The sequence below is a fragment of the Procambarus clarkii genome, chromosome 17 (assembly GCF_040958095.1).
Source record: "Procambarus clarkii isolate CNS0578487 chromosome 17, FALCON_Pclarkii_2.0, whole genome shotgun sequence".
In the NCBI taxonomy this organism is placed as follows: domain Eukaryota; kingdom Metazoa; phylum Arthropoda; class Malacostraca; order Decapoda; family Cambaridae; genus Procambarus; species Procambarus clarkii.
In genome coordinates this window covers 34,702,485-34,722,509 of record NC_091166.1, presented here as the reverse complement: position 1 = coordinate 34,722,509, position 20,025 = coordinate 34,702,485, and the positions used below count along the sequence as shown (strand labels likewise).

The 20,025-nt window shown below is 46.0% G+C and overlaps 1 protein-coding gene across 2 annotated transcripts in view; it reads right to left on the bottom strand.

Moving 5' to 3' along the window:
* The window catches only part of LOC123772369 (connectin), an 806,097-nt gene that overhangs the window by 757,202 nt on the left and 28,870 nt on the right, over positions 1-20,025 (bottom strand). The gene's annotated exons all lie outside the window — the stretch shown is intronic.

The window sequence follows — 20,025 nt, the reverse complement described above, 5'->3', positions numbered from 1 at the left end:
GAGGTGACTTTGTTTACACAATGGAGGTCAAAGGTCATCTCCCTTCCCTTAACTTGTATTTTCAAGTTCCACCGTCCACTCTATATTTTACATTTTGACTTGAGAATATTTATTTTAATTTTCTTTAATTTAAGTCTTAAATGAGCAACGTAAAGTTAATTGTTCAAATATCAAAGAATTATTAATCGATTTGATTATTGCCCTGGTTGATCAAAGAATACCAGATCAACCAGGCTGTGATTCAATACCAGTACGGGTCTACACGCCTCCCACCCACGCCCCTCACCCACGCCCTCCTCTGGGCGTGTTTGGGACCAGAGCCATGATAGCCAGGACGTAGCACATCCACCTTTGTGCAGGTGCAGCCGGGCGTCACAGCTGGTCAATGTGGCTCCTGGCACTCCGCCCCCACACCCACCCCACCCCCACACTGCCCTACACCCACCCCACACCCACACTGCCCCACACCCACCCCACACCCACACTGCCCCACACCCACCTCCCATATACCATACCTCCATCTCTCTCACGCTCTCAACACCCCTCCCCCCTCACATTATGAAGCCCACCTTCATAGACATTCAGATCACTGATCACTGCTCACGTCAGACCAGTTGTAGATTATATCACCCATCGTGGAGTTCTCACCTCAAAATCACATTAGGAAAGCTGAAAAACGTTTGCCAAAATGCTCGCTTCAGAATTATGATGAATGGAAAGAGAGAGAGAGAGAGAGAGAGAGAGAGAGAGAGAGAGAGAGAGAGAGAGAGAGAGAGAGAGAGAGAGAGAGAGAGAGAGAGAGAGAGAGAGAGAGAGAGAGAGACAGACAGAGACAAAGAGACAAGGGGGGAGAGAAAATGACACACAAAACACTGAGGGTGTTTACCAGTGGCAGAAGATGAACCATTAACAATGACAACCAAGGAACACGACATGGATGCAAGTTTGAGAGACAGATGAGCCATGAAAATAATAAGAAAATAAAGTAAACGAGCAAATTGTATAGAAGCTAATTCCCTTCATAATTTCATAATTAGATACGATAGAAAAATACGTCGAATCACTGGATAGGTGAGGTCCACGAACTATATTTACTAGACTCAGGAGACTATGGAGTTGTGCTCGGTTGTTGGTCTGGAGTGGCCTCTCCAGGACCCAAAGCCAGGGTAGGTTGATACAGGGGAAGAAGCTGTTACCCATGCAGCAGGTCCCTCCCCTTCCCCCTTTCCACGGCACCGAAAGTCTTCAATGGAGAGGCAAAAGCCAATACGATTGGTTGCCGTATATTTATGGAGATACAAGAAGGAACAATGGGTTGTAAGAGGACGTATGTTGCTGATGAAGGTCCACAGGCTACGACACCAAGGTCAAGGTCTCCTAATGTGTTAGTGTACCTAACACAACAACGCTATTCCAGTCTCTTGTTCACCTACATCAACTAAGATTAAGTCCTTAATTCTTGGTGATACACTAATTAATATTTGTGTTTTAATTGAAACTAAGTATATCAACGAGGAACTTGCACAAGAAAAGATGGACGACATTGTACTGTAAAACGGTCTCCTGGTTGATGGGGTTCTGGGAGGAGTTCTACTCCCCAAGCCCCGGCCCGAGGCCAAGCTTGACTTGTGAGGGACCACATTCACGAAGCAGTTACGCAAGCACTTTACAAACCTTTACATATTTTCTCAATCTTTGACAGTTTTGTTTACAATTATTAAACAGTTAATGACCTCCGAAGCACCAGGAGGCTGTTTATAACAATAGCTGATTGGCAAGTTTTCATGCTTGTAAACTGTTTAATAAATGTAACCAAAGCCGTCAAAGATTGAGTAAAGAGGTACACTTTCGTAAGTACTTGCGTATCTGCTTCGTGAATCTGGCCCCTGGTCAACCAGGCTGTTGCTTTCTCTTATTCCATTACAAACACCAGAGCTTCACAAAAGAACAGCCAAAGCGCCTTTTTTAGCGAATATTTATTTTTATGCTTTTTATAAAGCTATGATGGAGACTTTAAGCGCTGGAGTGCACCCTGGGCCACGCTTAGCGAACTAGGAATTTGTGGGGACAAATATTAATAACTTCGCGGATAATCAGAGATGTGGGGGCAGGGGGTGACGGGGCGGAGCCAGCCAGGAGGGCCAGCGGGCCAGCCAGCCAGGAGGGCCCGCGGGCTAGCCAGCCAGGAGGGCCCGCGGGCCAGCCAGCCAGGAGGGTCAGCGGGCCAGCCAGCCAGCCAGTAGGGCCAGGAGGGCCCGCGGGCCAGCCACATGATCCATCAGGGTGCGGGCCCTCACGCCATCCACCACTACGCCCCGCCACAGTCGATAAGCCCCGCCAGCAGCTGATTACTGCACCAATTACGGAAACAGTCGCCGCGACACCGACAAATTCTGCACATGAAGGCATTATGCCACGTAATAACACTTATCGACTGGTGCCGGGGGTATAAATATGGGCGGCTGGTGCCCCCAGGCATACCCACGGGCACCAGCAAATATTGTCACAATACAAGCGCCTTACGGGCTATTCATGCCCGTGCCATCGTCATCAGTCAATCAAGCGCTGGAAACATGTCAATGGTGACATCTTAGAACCACCGCCTGCGCGCACAGTCATTCAGTTATTAAGGTGTTCTTTGCTAATTGTATTTGTGGTAGCTATATAGGGATAGTAGCTTACTGGTAATTATGAGGGATCTCGGCTGCAGCTCTTGGGCCCCAGCTGCCGCCTGTGGTCAAACCGCTCCGGTTTGACCACAGTTTTTTTTTTTTTTTACCGCAGTTCGTTTTTTTTTATATTAACCGGACTTCCCTGGTTCTCTCTCTCTCTCTCTCTCTCATCGACGCGAGGTTCAGTATATTTTACCTGTATGTGCTTCCCAGACGGGCTCCAGGCTCCGGGCCCCGCCTTCCGCCCTGAGCGGGCATCACTGAAGTGATTCGCAATGAATCACTTCAGTGCGTGAAAGAAGCAGTGACCAGTCCTCGTCGGACAGGTAAGACTAGGCACTCTCCCTACAAGCACGGACACACTAGGCATTGTGACAAGTGTGGAGAAGCTGTTACCCATGCAGCAGGTCCCTCCCACCTCTCCAGGGCGCAAAGCCAGGGTAGGTTGATACGGGGGAGAAGCTGTTACCCATGCAGCAGGTCCCCCCCTCCCCTCTCCACGGGGCAAAGCCAGGATAGGTTGATATGGGGAAGAAGCTGTTACCCATGCAACAGGTTCCCCCCCCCCCCCTCTCCACGGGGCAAAGCCAGGGTAGGTTGATACGGGGAAGAAGCGCCGCTCAGTGATGGCCTCAGACATGAGTGAAGCACCCAAGATATAATTAAAGACGGGCGAGTGGGGCTGATTGAGTCATTATCAAGGGTGGCGGTTTTTCAGGTGGGCAAGGTGGACCTCTTGTGACGAGGGCGCCCCCTGTCGCGCTGACACAGAGGCTGGTAGTGGGTCACACAGACACAGACAAGGGTGGTAGTGGGTCAGACAGGCACAGACAAGGGTGGTAGTGGGTCACACAGACACAGACAAGGGTGGTAGTGGGTCAGACAGGCACAGACAAGGCTGGTAGTGGGTCACACAGGCACAGACAAGGGTGGTAGTGGGTCAGACAGGCACAGACAAGGGTGGTAGTGGGTCAGACAAGCACAGATAAGGGTGGTAGTGGGTCAGGCACAGACAAGGCTGCTAGTGGGTCAGACAAGCACAGACAAGGGTGGGAGTATATGCAATTCTTGACCGCTAAACTCGTAGAATACGCTTCTCCTTGTGGAAGGTTGACAAGACACAACGCACAATACATTTAACATTCTTAAGAACACAAAATTGACCCCCCTTCCACCCCCCTCTCTGAAGCACGTCAACCCCCCCCCCCCCCCCCACCTTCCCCCTGACCCCTCAAAGGTCACCCTCCCTTCCCTCCTCGCCCCTCTCACAAGCCCCTTCCCTCCACCTCCCCCATCCAATTCCTCAAATTAAAGGCTGCTTGTGGCGCGGCGGCGGCAGGTTAAGCAGAGGGCGGGGCGACTGTGCTTGGCGGGAAAGAGCGCGCCGATGTCACCTTCACCCGCCACGATTTTATATTAAGAAACAGGATTTGTGTCCCCCAGAGGCAGCCTACACCTCGTGCTGCACACCCACCCAGGAGGCCGAGACGAGAGACAGGATGGTAGACGGGGTAGGGAATAGACGGGGAGAGCCGGTGGACGGGGTTGGGAGTGACGGAGACATCAGACAATAACTCTCATATGTCTGTATGTCTTGCTTACGGGAGACAGTGAAGACTTGTAATGTCTCCTGCAGTATCCTTGACGCAAACTCCCCCCCCCCCCCTCGCCAACCAATGGCTGGGAGAACATTTAGCCCTGGAGAACAGGTGTCTGGACAATATTAGCCTGGAGAACAGGTGCCCGGACAATATAAGCCTGGAGAACAGGTGTCCGGAGAACATATGGCAGCTTCTGCTGGTTCATTAAGCTAGAATATTTTATAATGTTCAGTATATTTTGTCGACCATAGACTACTGAAGGCAATTTGCATTTAAATGATGAAAGGTTCAATATGTGGGAGCACTCATTACACATTCGGGAAGCTGGGACTTGCATTATTTACATGTATGTGTGTATATATATGTATATATTCTCTCCGTGCTATTTCCCCTATGATGAACACCAATTAATTGTTGGGGCCAATATTGAAATTATTCATTAAACCTTAATTGGCATACAGGCCAAACATTGATTACTTATACCGTACAGAACTGTTGATACGAGGCGCCTATGGTGCTGTGGTGGCACCAGCTGTGGTGGTGGTGGTGGCACCAGCTGTGGTGGTGGTGGCACCAGCTGTGGTGGTGGTGGCACCAGCTGTGGTGGTGGTGGCACCAGCTGTGGTGGTGGTGGAGGGGAGAGGGGGAAGAGGGGGAAGAGGAAGTCAAAGGTCTGGGGCTAGCCTCACACAACCTTACATGGTGATTGATAAGTTTATGGAGTGTCATTAGGGGTGGAGGGGTCGAGGCCGGGCCATATGCTCCCCTGAAAGAGAATTGACTTCCACACCTTCCCCTTTCACGAAGTTGATGGATAGGAAATTTGCAACCAAGAGGCAATAGAATTCATCATTCTTTTAGTGTATTCAAATATTGACAAACAATACCAGTGTTCAGATGGCAGAGTTTCAGAGTGCATTGTTAGGGGAGAGGGAGACAGGGAGGGTGTATGATGATGGGGGAGGGTGAATGTGTGTGGGGGGCGAGAGGCATGTGTGTGTGGGGGAGGGGCGGGGAGCATGTGTGTGTGGGGAGGCATGTGTATGTGGGGGGGGGGTTTCGGAGGCATGTGTGAGGGGGACGCCTGGCCACAGGGGTTAACCCGTACACTGCTCAGTACCTCACCTAGTATTCACCAGGCACAAGTTGTGACCCCGGGAGGACTATACGCCCCCCCTTCTATACCCATATACAGCAACCCACACTGTGAATGAACTCAAACCACCAACGCGCGCACACACACGCACGCACGCGCACACACACACACACACACACACACACACACACACACACACACACACACACACACACACACACACACACACACACACACACACACACACACACACACACACACACGCACACACACACACACACACACACACACACACACACACACAGTAGACACTAACCTGCACATCCTCACTTCTCGCCCACGACATGAACCAACCTGAAACAAACACAAGAAATGTTAATAATATAAACTAACAACACTGAAAGTTTTACAACACTAATGTGAGTTTACAATAATCAATAATGCCTTCTCTTGAACTCTTAAGACAAACTCCTGAGATTTATCTCTATCAACAAATACAATGCTTCAATATAATTTAAGGGTCAAAATTGGAAGCCAGAAGATTAGAGCTAGCGTCACTCAACTTTTCACGATGACACGTTGGTGGTGTGTCATAGGTTGGTTGGAATTGGCCACATTGCCTGCCCTTCAAGAAATATAGATCCCTGCGATTTTGATTATATCTGATATCGAGATTTGTTTTCCGTAGAGTTTGTAACCATTTTTCTTCTTCGCTCTCGTATTCTTGAAGATATCCTCACAGTATACCCAAAATTTGCCAGTGCAGGCTATTAAACACATGACTCTGTATGACTAACCATCCTGCGAGATGGGGACTTGTATTACCACTGCTACCTTATTCAATCTTGTGTTGTTGATATCCTCAAAATGCATCCGGAGTCTGCCAGTGCAGACCGCTAATCACATGCCTCTGTATGACTAACCATCCTGTGTGATGGGGATTTTATAGCATCACCTAGTTAGCTTTTTTGACACACTGTACTCCACTTCATATAGTCTAGGGTAGCTGCACTAATGCAGATGTACCTAATATGTTAATAAAAAAAAAAAAAAAAAAAAAAAAGTGATATTATAGTTGATATCCTCAAAATGCATCCGGAGTCTGCCAGTGCAGACCGCCTATCACATGTCTCTGTATGACTAACCATCCTGTGTGATGGGGATTTTATAGCATCACCTAGTTAGCTTTTTTTTGACACACTGTACTCCACTTCATATAGTCTAGGGTAGCTGCACTAATGCAGATGTACCTCATAACTTAATAAAAAAAAAAAAAAAGTGATATTATAGTTTCTGAGCGAGAGAGGGGGGCGTGGGGAGAGAGAGAGGGAGGCAGGGGGAGAGGTTGGAGGTGAGAGGGGAGGACAGGAATGAAAGGTGGGGAAAGGAAACGAGAAGGGAGAAAAGGAATGGGGAATGAATAGAAGGGGACAGGAAAAGTGAGTGGAGAGTGGGAGAGAGGCAGAGGAGGAAGGGAAGGAGAGGTGGGAGAGAGACCCAGAGACCCCATCTAGTGTCCAATCAAATTAAGCTTGCTGAAATTATTTTGAAGTTGACAAGATGTCAGGTCCCCTCGTCTTCAACCTGTCCTCTTAAAAATAACGTCGCTTTTGGCCGTTTGTCCGTATGGCCGAATATAGACGTAATTTTAAAATTAAAAAAAAAAGAATATAAATTTGAGATTTTTTTTTCAACACCAGTAAGTTAAGGGTCCTCTGGTAGGTTAGATGGCCAGGAAATTCTCATAAAGTTTCAAAACGTTATGAAAAACGTTAATGAAAAGAATCCTCTTCTAAGCTTGCCGAGTAAGCCGGACGACTCAAACAGAAAACGGAACAGAACGTCACTTCTGTGAGTCGATTTCATTTCAAATTACGTCCAAATTTGGCCATAGCGCGCATACGAGCCAAAAGTAACGTTATTTTTAAGAACATTGTCAGATCCCTTCGTCCATGTATGACAGTGTCAGCCCAAAAACTATCCAAAAGCCCCTTGGAAGAGGAAATACACTATTTTGGCGCCAAAATCCCACATTGGCGGGAAATCGTCGTAGCGAGACTCAGAGGTAAACAAACAATCCCGTTTTCTATGCGTGGGTCGGTACCTTAGGTTCGCGCGTTTTAACTAAAATTAATACATTATTTTTTGTTCGTTGTGGCAACACTGAAGACCAGGCCGCCCAACGAGCACCGACAGTATGGTGGGAAATATATATATATATTAATTAGTAACAATTATTGGAAAGCCTCTCGGATTGACTTCATCCAATTAAGCTCCAAAGCCTTTAACAGAAAATATAAACAAGAAATTTGAAAAACTCATTATTACTGTTGGTGCTGGAGCTGCTACTGTTGGTGCTGGAGCTGCTACTGTTGGTGCTGCTATCGTTACTGCTTGTACTGTTACTGTTGCTTCTGCTACTGTTGCTGGAGCATACCTGAAGGACGTTTCGAGAGTTCTACTCCCAGTGCGCTCGTGACAATATGGTCCAACAGGCTGTTTGTTGCTTGGAGCGGCTCGCAGGCCCACATATCCACTACAGCCTAGTTGGTCCGGCACTCCTTGTAAAAACTTATCTAAATGCTTCTTGAAGACATCCACGGGTTTTCCGGCAATATTTCTTATGCTCGCTGTGAGGATGTTGAACAACCGCGGACCTCTGATGTTTATACTGTGTTCTCTGATTGTGCCCATGGCACCTCTGCTCTTCACTGGTTCTATTCTGCATTTTCTTCCATGTCGTTCACTCCAGTACGTTGTTATTTTACTGTGCAGATTTGGGACCTGTCCCTCCAGTATTTTCCATGTGTATATTATTTTATGCCTTTCTCGTCTCCTTTCTAGAGAGTACATTTCCAGCTTTAAGGCGAGTCATTAATTTAGGTGCTTTGTTGTGCCTATGCGTGCCCTGTGTGTTGGTACACCCCGTTATCCTAATAGCACGTCGCTTTTTGGACGTATACTCTACTTAAGGCCAAAAACTGTCGTACTAGAAGATGGTAGCGGCTCGCGGAATTGGCATTATGTCCCGTTTTCGGTTCGTGGGTCCTCTGGTAGGTTAGGATAAGGGCACGTTTTGCTACTGGTGGGCAGAGCCGTCTTACCCCATGGCACTTGCCCAGGGCCACATGTGCATAGGGGGCCCCCACGACCATAGGACACGTTCATTATTGAAGCAAAATGTTTAAATATTTAGGTCATGACGCAAGCACACTTGTATAATATAACCTTTCATCCTGGCGTGGGGACTAAATACTAAATATTTAAGATACATATTGCCAGGTGAATAACTTTCATCAGAGATAAAACGTAATGTTTTGAGTGGAGCAGAGAAGATGTAGAGACCTGCAGAGAAAATAGGAGAACTTCCAAAATTAGTATCATGGCTCAACACAAGAGCAATGGCTGCAACTCATACCATTCCTTCAGATATACAGTATCTACTCTTGTAATGTCAGTCACTAGTACTGCACCTTCAGATACAGTATCCAGATCTACATCCATTCCTGCAGACCATCATTGCCTGTTGTTGCTGGTGACATTTTACAAGAGGAAATGCCCAAATCTGTAACAGTAAATGAGTTTGCAATCCAAGAGACAGTATCATTAATGTTCCATGGCCCCGGATCTAACACAATAGACTACTGGAGTTGTAGTGGGTCCTCATCATGATAGCAACCTTATAGACTCACGCAGAGAATATAATACAGCTGGAGTAAAGAATATCAAGGCAAGGTATTTACCAATGTGTTCAAATGTGAACTGCTGATTGGAGCATATGTAAAACGTGAATGGCTACTCTATTGACCATCCCAAGGTCGTTTGTACTGCTTTGTATGTCACCTATTGTTCAAGAATCTTTGTTACCTTGGGGTTCAATGACTGGAAGCACAGCATTGTTACTGTAGAACATGAAATGGAGAAGAACATGGCAAGTGCATGACAGCATATTTGATAAGGCATAAAGAAACTAGAAGTGTAGATTATTCATTACTTAAGTAACACTGTTCAGGGCAGGAATATTGGCATAAAGTGTTGACACGTGTGGCTTCTGTAATTCGCTTTCTTATCTCTAGATGTTTGCTATTTCATGGAGAAAATCAGATTATTGGGTCAGCAAAAACTGGCAAGCTGAACACATCCACAAGGGCCATGACGAGGGTTCGAACCTACGTCCAAGAGGATCCCAGACGCTGTCTTTTACCATGTCGTAGCTCAGTTGATTAAGGCAGCGTCTGGGATGCTCTCGGACGTAGGTTCGAACCCTCGTCACGGCCCTTGTGGATGTGTTCATTTGATGCATCACGCTGTTGTGATTTCTGTGTGTACCTGACATATATTTAGGTATACTAGAGCTGCTGAGTGAATTTGACCCTTGCTTGGAGGAACATCTCAACATGTATGGAAATCCTGGAAAAGGTAATCCGTCACATTTATTTGCAAATGTTTGTGAAGAATTTATTGAATTAATGTGACAACAGGTTCTTGGTACTATTCTTGAAGAAGAGTCAGTTTTATTCATTAAGTATAGATTCCACTCCAGACATCTCACACACAGATCAACTGACATTTACTCTCCAAGACATTAAAGGCTGTGAGTCTGTGGAACGTTTCTTGATGTTCCTCCTCATCTTGTCTCGTGGAGCAAAGGATCTAACAGACACTGTCGTGGATTTTCTTAATGAGAACAAAATTCCGCCATCAAACTGCCGTTGTCACACGGTAATGCCTCGCATGTGTCTGGACGATATACTGGATTACAAGTTATTACAAGCACGGATTCATCAACTCTATGAGTTTGTCATCCATGTGTCCTGTGCTGGACACATGTGCCCTGTGCTGGACACATGTGCCCTGTGCTGGACACATGTGCCCTGTGCTGGACACATGTGCCCTGTGCTGGACACATGTGCCCTGTGCTGGACACATGTGCCCTGTGCTGGACACATGTGCCCTGTGCTGGACACATGTGCCCTGTGCTGGACACATGTGTCCTGTGCTGGACACATGTGCCCTGTGCTGGACACATGTGTCCTGTGCTGGACACATGTGCCCTGTACTGGACACATGTGCCCTGTGCTGGACACATGTGTCCTGTGCTGGACACATGTGTCCTGTGCTGGACACATGTGTCCTGTGCTGGACACAGCCTGAACTTGGTGGGAGTAAAAGCAACAGTGTTGTCTACAGACTGTCAAATTCTTTGACTTTGTTTAGCATCTGTACTGAACGGCGACCTGCATGAAGCGAGACCGTCGCTCTACCGTCCAGCCCACGTGGTTGGCCAATGAAAAGAGAAAGAAACAAAGGACAGAAAGAGAACTACAAAGAAAGAGGAGAAAGAGAAACATGAGCGAAGATATGAACGAGAGAGAGAGACAGAGAGAGACAAGAGACAGAGAGACAGAGAGACAGAGAGAGACAATAAAAATACTAGACAATACTAAAATGCTAGACATACGTAGCATTAGGCGAGAGCGCCCGTAATCGCGCACGTCGTGAGGCTCGAGAGGCCTTCAAAGCAGCGCCTCTGTATTGTGTCACGACGATTCCTTCCACGACGAAATAAAAATGAATTTTGGAGAAGTGATTTTTGATTTACCTCCAACAGTGAAGCGTAATGTACGAAAGATTGAGAAAATTCGTGTTAGAATTATTAATCTTACTTTTTCGGTCATATTTAATAATATATATATATATATATATATATATATATATATATTATATATTATATATACCAGTACTCTAGGAATTCATGAAATCAACTTAGAATGAAAACTAATGTACGTTGTTAATAATGTTCACCTTTGCTGTAGCAAGACGAGTGCCCAAACATTACCGTAATTGTTGCTGTCATTTGACTCTCACTGTGACGGCAATTCATTATGTGACCTTTTCAATTGCACAAGTTGCATATCACTAAAACATTTCAAGAGCGATTTTAAACCTTTCCGAGTGTCGTATTAAAATTAAACGTGACACCAGCAGGTTTAAAATTAAACTGTGTTAAAACTCAGACAGTGGTGGGAGTTTGGACAGCAATTCTGACAGGTGGAAGGTATGGACAGTGTTAAGAACGAGCCTCCAAGATCAACCACCACCAGTGGCACCACTTGGTGGGCCAGCCAGAGGCTTGGGGACCCGCCCAGGAATGTCCCTGTACAAAAAGTGGCACCACACCACTTAACACAATCCTCCAATTGGTTGGACACTTGTGAACAACAAGTCAGGAATCATCAAGAGTTTGTCTCCTCTTACGAAAGCTGTACACCCTTCCCTCGGGCACGGCCGCTTAGTCTGAGTTCATCACACTCTGAGCTGGAAAACGCTGCCAGCTTGTTCTCGAACCTCGGTTCTAAATTCTTATATTTTCATTTACATATATACAAGAGTTCTTACATTCTCGTACAGCCACTAAAACGCGTAGTGTTTCGGGAAGGCCTTAAGTCAAATTTTTTCCCGGAATACGACCCGCCAAATCGTTTAGCAACCAGGTACCCATTCACCGCTGGGTGAACAGAGGTTACAGTTAAGGATTGGCGCCCAGTCAATCCTCCCCAGCCGGGATACGAACCCAGGACAAAGCGCTAGCGAAACGCTAGGCGAGTGTCTTACCACTGGATCTATCAGTTGATTTTGTAAATGCGCCCAAGAAAGATAGTGTGCACTCTACATTATTAAAACAGTTAACACTGAAAAGCATTACTGAAAGTACTCAGAGTATGAGTAACGATGTGTATCAGTGCTATACTGACGGCTCTGTAGAAGAAGGTGGACGATGTACCGGATGTGCATGTAACATATTTGAACAATCTTCTCTCGTACATACAGCGCGTCAATGACTGGGCAAGTACAACTCAAACCGAACTTGCAGGCATATACCTTGCCACTGAATTTTTAAAAGACAAAGGCAGTGGACTTATATACTGTGACTCGCAGAGTGCACTCCTAGCTTGAACGCACATAGAAAGAAAATAGTGATATTCGAATGAATGTTTTAGCTGCTAAAGAAATGAGGTTTGAAATTAAATTCCTTTGGATACCATCACATGTTGACATCTCAAGGCATGACACTGTTGATATGCTTGCTAAGACAGCCTGCAGAAAACCAGTGGTAGAAATTGATATGGGTGTTTCATTAGCAGTGACAAAGAGAATACTTAAACAAATATCTAATGAAGATCTCACCAACCTAACAAATTCATAAACACCGGAAAGTTGTAGCATTAAATATTATGATAGATATCGTGAGGAGACATTCACATATGGGACTAATAGAACAAGAACCCGGCAATGTGATGTTATAGTGGCCAGAATACGCCTGGGATATAGACGTATCTGGCAGCTTTCTCAAAACCCAAATGTCGAGTACACAATGTGTCAACTTTGTGAAAGAAAACATGCACTCTCTTGAACATTATATTGTAGAATGCCCCATATTGACTGACTTTCGCCCTCCTGGGCTAAGATATGCTGAACTGTGTAATTACTATATGAGTACTGGAACACTTGATGATATATTGGGCTTGTACCCTAGATTGACCATGTAATGTATCAATTATACAATGAATGTATGTGATGTAACTATATAACCTGAGCTTGTGAAAGCACCTTAATCACCTTCAGTGATTAAGTGCTTAATTGCACGCTAATTTCTCTATCAGCTATCTCACCCTGTCAGAGTAAGAGAGACAAATGTGTGTGTATATGTGTGTGTATATATGTATGTATATGTACGTATATGTGTGTGTATATGTGTATAAATTATATGTGGAAGCTGATCAGAATTCCATTTCACCTTTGTAAATGTACATTAATGACACTATGTAAAAGACACATCGAACACTTTATGTAGGGCATACGTAAATCTGTGTATTTATGTATTTACGTATGTAGGTTAGCTTAGCATTTTAAAAACACTACAATCACCTTCTGTGGTTCATTATTCAATAAACCCTTGAACTATATGTTTAACAGATCTCTAACCCTGTCGATGGAGGACAGAAGAAAATGTATATATACTGGTTAGCATTGTAAATGTGTGGCCACGTCTGTGGTAGAAAAAAAACTGCGCCACGGGAACTATAGACAGCTTCGTAACGCATCTCAGTTAACCGTTATAGAAATGTAAATAAAGCCGCCTTGACTGAGGAAAGATGGACAGGTTTCGTAATGCTGGAAGAATCCGGATAAGGGGGGCCTGACGGCTGAGTGGACAGCGCTCGGTATTCGTAGTCCTGAGGTTCCGGGTTCGATCCCCGGTGGAGGAGGAAACAAATCGGCATAGTTTCTTTCACTCTGTTGTTCCTGTTCACCTAGCAGTAAATAGTTATCTGGAAGTTAGCCAGCTGTTACGGGCTGCTTCCTGGGGGTGTGTAACAAAATGGAGGCCTGGTCGAGGACCGGGCCGCAGGGACGCTAAGCCCCGAAATCATTTCAAGATAACCTCAAGAAGATCTTGGTCAGTTTTCAGAACAAGCTGTTGAGACACTTGCGGAAACTTTAACAAAATTGTAAATTTAAGATTATCCCAAGTTGAGACGTCATCCCGAGGCCCAGTAAACCACAGCTAATCTGTCATTGTAGTTCGCTCGGGTTACAAACGTGTCTCTGTCAACTTTATCAACACTCAAGTGTCGCCTACACCAGGTGTGTCAACTTTGTGGACGGGTCGACTACACCACACGAGAGCGGTGGTGGTGAAGGCGGTGCTGTAGAGCACGAAGGACATTGAGAGCTCATTAAAGAGTTAAGAGCGCCTGGCGCCACCAAGAGTAAAAAGCAGCGACTTAAGAGAGGTTCCTGGGCCACTGGCCGCCACCGCCGCCACCGCAGTCTTCAAAACGGTCTCGGGCCTCAGGTAAGCCCACTTGCTCTTGCTCCAAAACACCCAGCCACTTGTGGACGGTCGGGGATTGAACGCCGACCTGCATGAAGCCAGACCGTCGTTCTACCGCCCAAGTGGTTGACAAAGTTTGGTAAACGATTCTGGAAGGTGGGGGAAGTGTACTTGTGGGCCAGGCGTTGGTTGGGGTGCAGTGTACTTAGTTAGCCTAGTGTAGTGGTGTGTGTGCGTGCCTGCGTGCGCGCGCTCACATAGGTGTGCTTGAATGGTCGAGCCTTTAAGTTCCGCCTTTTGACCATTAGTTTAATTAGTTCATTAGTTTTGATTAGTTCAATGCAGTGGGTCATTTTCCTCGTTATTGATATCGAATATTTTAATAAGCATAATAATCATATTTATCATTTAAAACTTTATCAAAATGGCTTCGACAACTTTTTCCATCTAGTACAGTCCACTTATTTACCACCGAGACTGACAAGTTCTTTCTGGCATCTGAGACTCGTCTGTGTTTCCTGTTTCCAATTATGTCCCCTCGTTCTGTTTCTTAATTCGAACACTGCTTCCATAACTACTTTGTCACTTCATCCTTAGTATCCTGTGTGTTGTTTAATGCCTGCCCCTAGTCCGCCCTTCCTTCCAGTGTTGAGAGTTCTCTCACATCTTTCTACAAGAGTTCAATCCCCTAAGCTCAGGAATACTCCTTGTTGCATATTTTTGTACCTTTCCTAGCTTTTGTTTAGGCTAAAGAGCCTAGGGTTCTTTAGGGCTCTTGGCTCGGGTACCATACTCATTATTTTCTGAAGACGTTTGATAATATTTTTGATATCGTGACATAATTGATATTTTTTATATCGATAATCAATAATATTTTTCTGAACAGACGTTTGCCAGTATGGTAGATGCTGTCGTCGTTATTCTGCTGATGTATAAGTCTGGTGTTCAATCCCAAGTAATGTCCACTCCCAAGTCTCTCTCTTTTCGAAAGTTGGAAGTTGCCTTCCCTTTATCCTGTACTGTATCTGAGGTCGTCTTGTTCCATCTCTCATCTTATAACCTTGCATTTGTCAGGGCTTAAGTTTAGTAGCCATTTCTTAGACCATCTTACGGGCTATTCATGCCCGTGCCACATATTGGGTGGTTTAATCTTCACCAATCCGAGACCATCTCTGGAGATTGTCTAGGTCACCCTGTGATGCCGTTCTTAGTTCTGATTCTCCTCATTAGCTAAGCATCGTTTGCAAACATGGAGAAGACTGAATTGCTTCCTCTGTCGGATCGTTTACATGTATTAGGAATAGCTTGGGCCCTAGTAACGATCCTTGAGGCAATCCACTCGTTACCCTTCTCCATCCTGATAGTTCAACCTGTCCTCCTAATAGAGTATACGTCAAAATACCACGTTCCAAGGACTAAAATTATCGTACTAGAAAATGGTAGCGGCTCGCGAAGTTGACATACTGTCCCGTTTTCTGTTTTGGATCCGCTGGTCAGGGCACTTTAGTACGGCATTTTCCTGACGTAGGGAAACCTTGGGAGGACGGGTTGGATAGTTCTCTTACTACGACTCTATGCCTTCTTATGTGTGCACGCGTGTGTCTTCCCCCCCCCCCCCTCAAGGGTTTATGTATGCACATTTGAAGACATATACAGTATGTCTATATGTCTCATAATACCTGGTTGATACCTGGTTGATGGGGTTCTGGGAGTTCTTCTACTCCCCAAGCCCGGCCTGAGGCCAGGCTTGACTTGTGAGAGTTTGGTCCACTAGGCTGTTGCTTGGAGCGGCCCGCAGGCCCACATACCCACACTGCCCGGTTGGTCCGGCACTCCTTGGAGGAATAAATCTAGTTTCCTCTTGAAGATGTCCACGGTTGTTCCGGATAATGTTACAAGATTACAACGATATCCTTCTCCCCTCAAACCCACTTTACCTAACAGGCGAATTATAGAGGTGTTGGCTCTTTGGTCCAAGATGTTACCTGTTATTATTAATGATATCACGTTACACATAGACACACACACACACACACACACACACACACACACACACACACACACACACACACTAGGGAACACAGGTGGAAATTGAGTGCCCAAATGAGCCATAGAGACGTTAGAAAGAATTTTTCAGTGTCAGAATAGTAGACAAATGGTTTAGTAGCCACCACATTAGGCAGTAATGTGGTGGAGGCCGACTCCATATACAGCTTCAAGTGTAGATATGATAGAGCCCAGTCGGCTCAGGAACCTGTACATTAGTTGATTGACAGTTGAGAGACGGGACCAAAGAGCCAGAGCTCAACCCCCGCAAGCACAACTAGGTGAGTACATCCTTATTGTACCATCTGTGTGTCTTGTGCATCAGTCTAGTGATAGCTAACTAACAGGTGTCTGCTGGAATACGAAAGTTTTGAAGGCAAGGCTGCCACTGTAACCCTATGTACTTAGGATAAGCACAGCAAATCTTATGGCAAACGAAAATATGATTATGACTGACGTAGAAAAGTTTACCACTAGAAACAGATCTTGGCTAAAGCCCATTTTGTACTGATCGCGACGAATGCGGTACTGGCAACCACAGGTGAACCTTTAGTAGGCTGTGACGGTGATTACGAGCGTAGGCTTAGACTAGGCGGGAAGACTGGAACTCAAAATGTATCCTGAAGTGGACTATATCGATCACGATGCGGGTAGGCCTACACCAAGCTGGATGACTGACAATTACAGGTGTGCCCGGGAATAGCCTATAACGTCTCGACGCCAACACTATTCAGGATGACTGGCAATCACGGGTGCATCCTGGAGAAGGTAATTCAGGCCTAAACAACAAATTTGTGAGAAGCCCAGTGTGTATGTTAGCAAAAAATAAAAACTAGTTAAGAATATCCATATTTCCTGGACATTCTTCTCAAGTTTGTACACAATATTCCATAAAGTTGAAACTAAGATAACCAGCGTCGTTAAGGTTGCCATTTCAAGAGATCAATTTACCAAGAATATCTAACGAGCTTTGGCTCCGATGTATGGTAGAGCGATAACTATGAGATCACTTTAATGTGCTAGGTCAACTTGCACTGTTAAGCCTCATTAATTTGCAAATCCTTGGTCATTTGCGAAGCCTTGTTACACTGGAAACCCTCATTAATTCGCGGACCCTCGTTTACCTGCGAATTATCTAAAGGCAGCGACATAATCCAGAATAATCAGCAACTTAATGAACCAAAGAGGAGGAGGGTAAAGTGGTAGTGAATGACACGAAGACACTTTACGAGCAGCCAGCGAGACGCCGCCATCACTTGGCCCACGCCAACATGTACACTTACAAAATTGGAGATCGATAAGACAGGATTGTGCTTGTGTGAATCCTGGTCATAAACTCCAGTGTGAAGGTCTTGCTCGGGTCTGAGATCCTTGTAATGTCTTCGTCAACCTGCGCTCCGTATTTCCCAAACACGATTTCGTCGAGTTTTCCATTTGGAATGAATTAAAAAATAAAGTTTTTTAATAACTATATACCTAGGACTGTATATCAAACCAATACATAATAATTTAGCTGTGTTAGAAGTAGGAAGTAACCGTTGAGAGAGGGATGATGATACAAGCCAAGCACACCATTCACTATTCCCGAAACTAGTATTTAATTCTATTAAACTATTCCCACAATTGCCCGAAACGCTGTGCGTATTAGTGACTTTAGGTATTGTATGTTCTAGCTCTATCTATAAATCCAACATTATGTTTGAAGCTCTTCATCTATGTATGTACTTTTTCCTGAATAAAATTTTGAATTTGAATTTGATTCCAGCACGTCTAACACAGACCTCACACGAGTGCGCAGTTACTCTCCTCTCGCAGGCAACATGTGTTGGTACACATGACATGGATTATGACATAGTTGTGAGTTATCTTTACATTTAACTTCTTGTTTGTCACGGCGGCTGTCAATTTAAGATTTACCTTCCAACAGAATGACTATCACAAGAACGAGCCAAACCAGGAAGATCAACAAGCACCGACCTTCCTGGTTTGTCACAGTGTTCCTAGTGTCACAGAACATTAACAAAGGTCTTACAACACTACACAATAGCGTGATGCATCAAATGAACAAATCCACAAGGGCCGTGACGAGGGCTCGAACCTACGTCCGAGAGGATTTGTTCAAAGGTCTGATATCCTCCAGGTGGCCCAGGCGCCAGCAGACACCAGATGAGTGATGACAGAGGCGTCACCCTCGTCGAGGACCTCGTCAGGAGACAAGTGACTCGGAAACAAAGGGAAAGGACTTTTTATTTTCATTGACAACATAAACAAAAGCTTTTCCGATTTGTTTAAATTCAGTAATACAAACGTCTGCTTCCTATTGGTCCATCACCTCCACATGTGTACGATAAACTACATCGTTACTATGAGTACTTTAATTTTAGGAGGAAGGACTGATTACGCTGGCAGCAGCGAGGCTACGGGCATAAGTCACGCTTAATAGTGCGTAATATTCTATTCGGAATAGCTACCCATCTATCTTTTCAAAGACCGCGTGGTTTAGTGGTAAGACACTCGCCATGCGTTTCGCGAGCGCTTTGCCCTGGGTTCGTATCCTGGCCGGGGAGGATTTACTGGGTGTCAATCCTTAACTGTAGCCTCTGTTTACCCAACAGTAACATGGGTACTTGGTTGTTAAAACAGCGCTGGGTTAGACGCCTTCAGGGTCCACATGAGCACTGGGATAACCAACAGCAACGAGAGCTCTGAGTGTAGGCAGCACATGTCACTAGGGAGGGGGGGGAGGCAGCACACGCCTCTGGGGGGGGGAAGGCAGCACACAAAGGTTTGATCAAGGAACCTACCTGAGAAGGGAGCGTCATCACCACACTTCCACCAATCTGTAAATAGACCAACGGCGCCTCAATGGCTGAGAAAATTACTCCAGAGGGGGGCGTCGGCGAACAGCGTGCGCCAGATGGGGGCGTCGGCGAACAGCATGCGCCAGAGGGGGGCGTCGGCGAACAGCGTGCGCCAGAGGGGGGCGTCGGCGAACAGCGTGCGCCAGAGGGGGGCGTCGGCGAACAGCGTGCGCCAGAGGGGGGCGTCGGCGAACAGCGTGCGCCAGATGGGGGCGTCGGCGAACAGCGTGCGCCAGAGAGGGCGTCGGCGAACAGCGTGCGCCAGAGGGGGGCGTCGGCGAACAGCGTGCGCCAGAGAGGGCGTCGGCGAACAGCGTGCGCCAGAGAGGGCGTCGGCGAACAGCGTGCGCCAGAGAGGGCGTCGGCGAACAGCGTGCGCCAGAGAGGGCGTCGGCGAACAGCGTGCGCCTTATGCTGTTTTAGATTCGGCTACTCTGAACAAAAAGTTCCAAATAGCACGGGCTATGGCGAGCCCATAGTGGACTTCCCTGTCACAGGAGCGGGGCTGTAACTCTTGGTGCGCCTTAGTGAGGAGCCCCTCATTAGTGAGGCGTCCCTGTGCAGAGTGAGGTACAGCCGGAAGTCCTGGGTACACGTGAGGGTACAGACTCCCGCGCCGAGTGCACCACAAATCGGCTCCACAAATAAGGGGCCAGATTCACGAAGCAGTTACGTAAGCACTTAAGAACCTGTACATCTTTCTCAATCTTTGGCGGCTTTGTTTACAATTATTAAACAGTTTATGAACTCCGAAGCACCAGGAGACTGTTTACAACAATAACAGTTGATTGGCAAGTTGTCATGCTTGTAAATTGTTTAATAACAGTTTACATGAAAGAAAACTTGCAATCGACTTAAGAATGGTCCAGGACGGACCGAAACGTCGTCGTCCCTTCACTTTCTAGTGTGT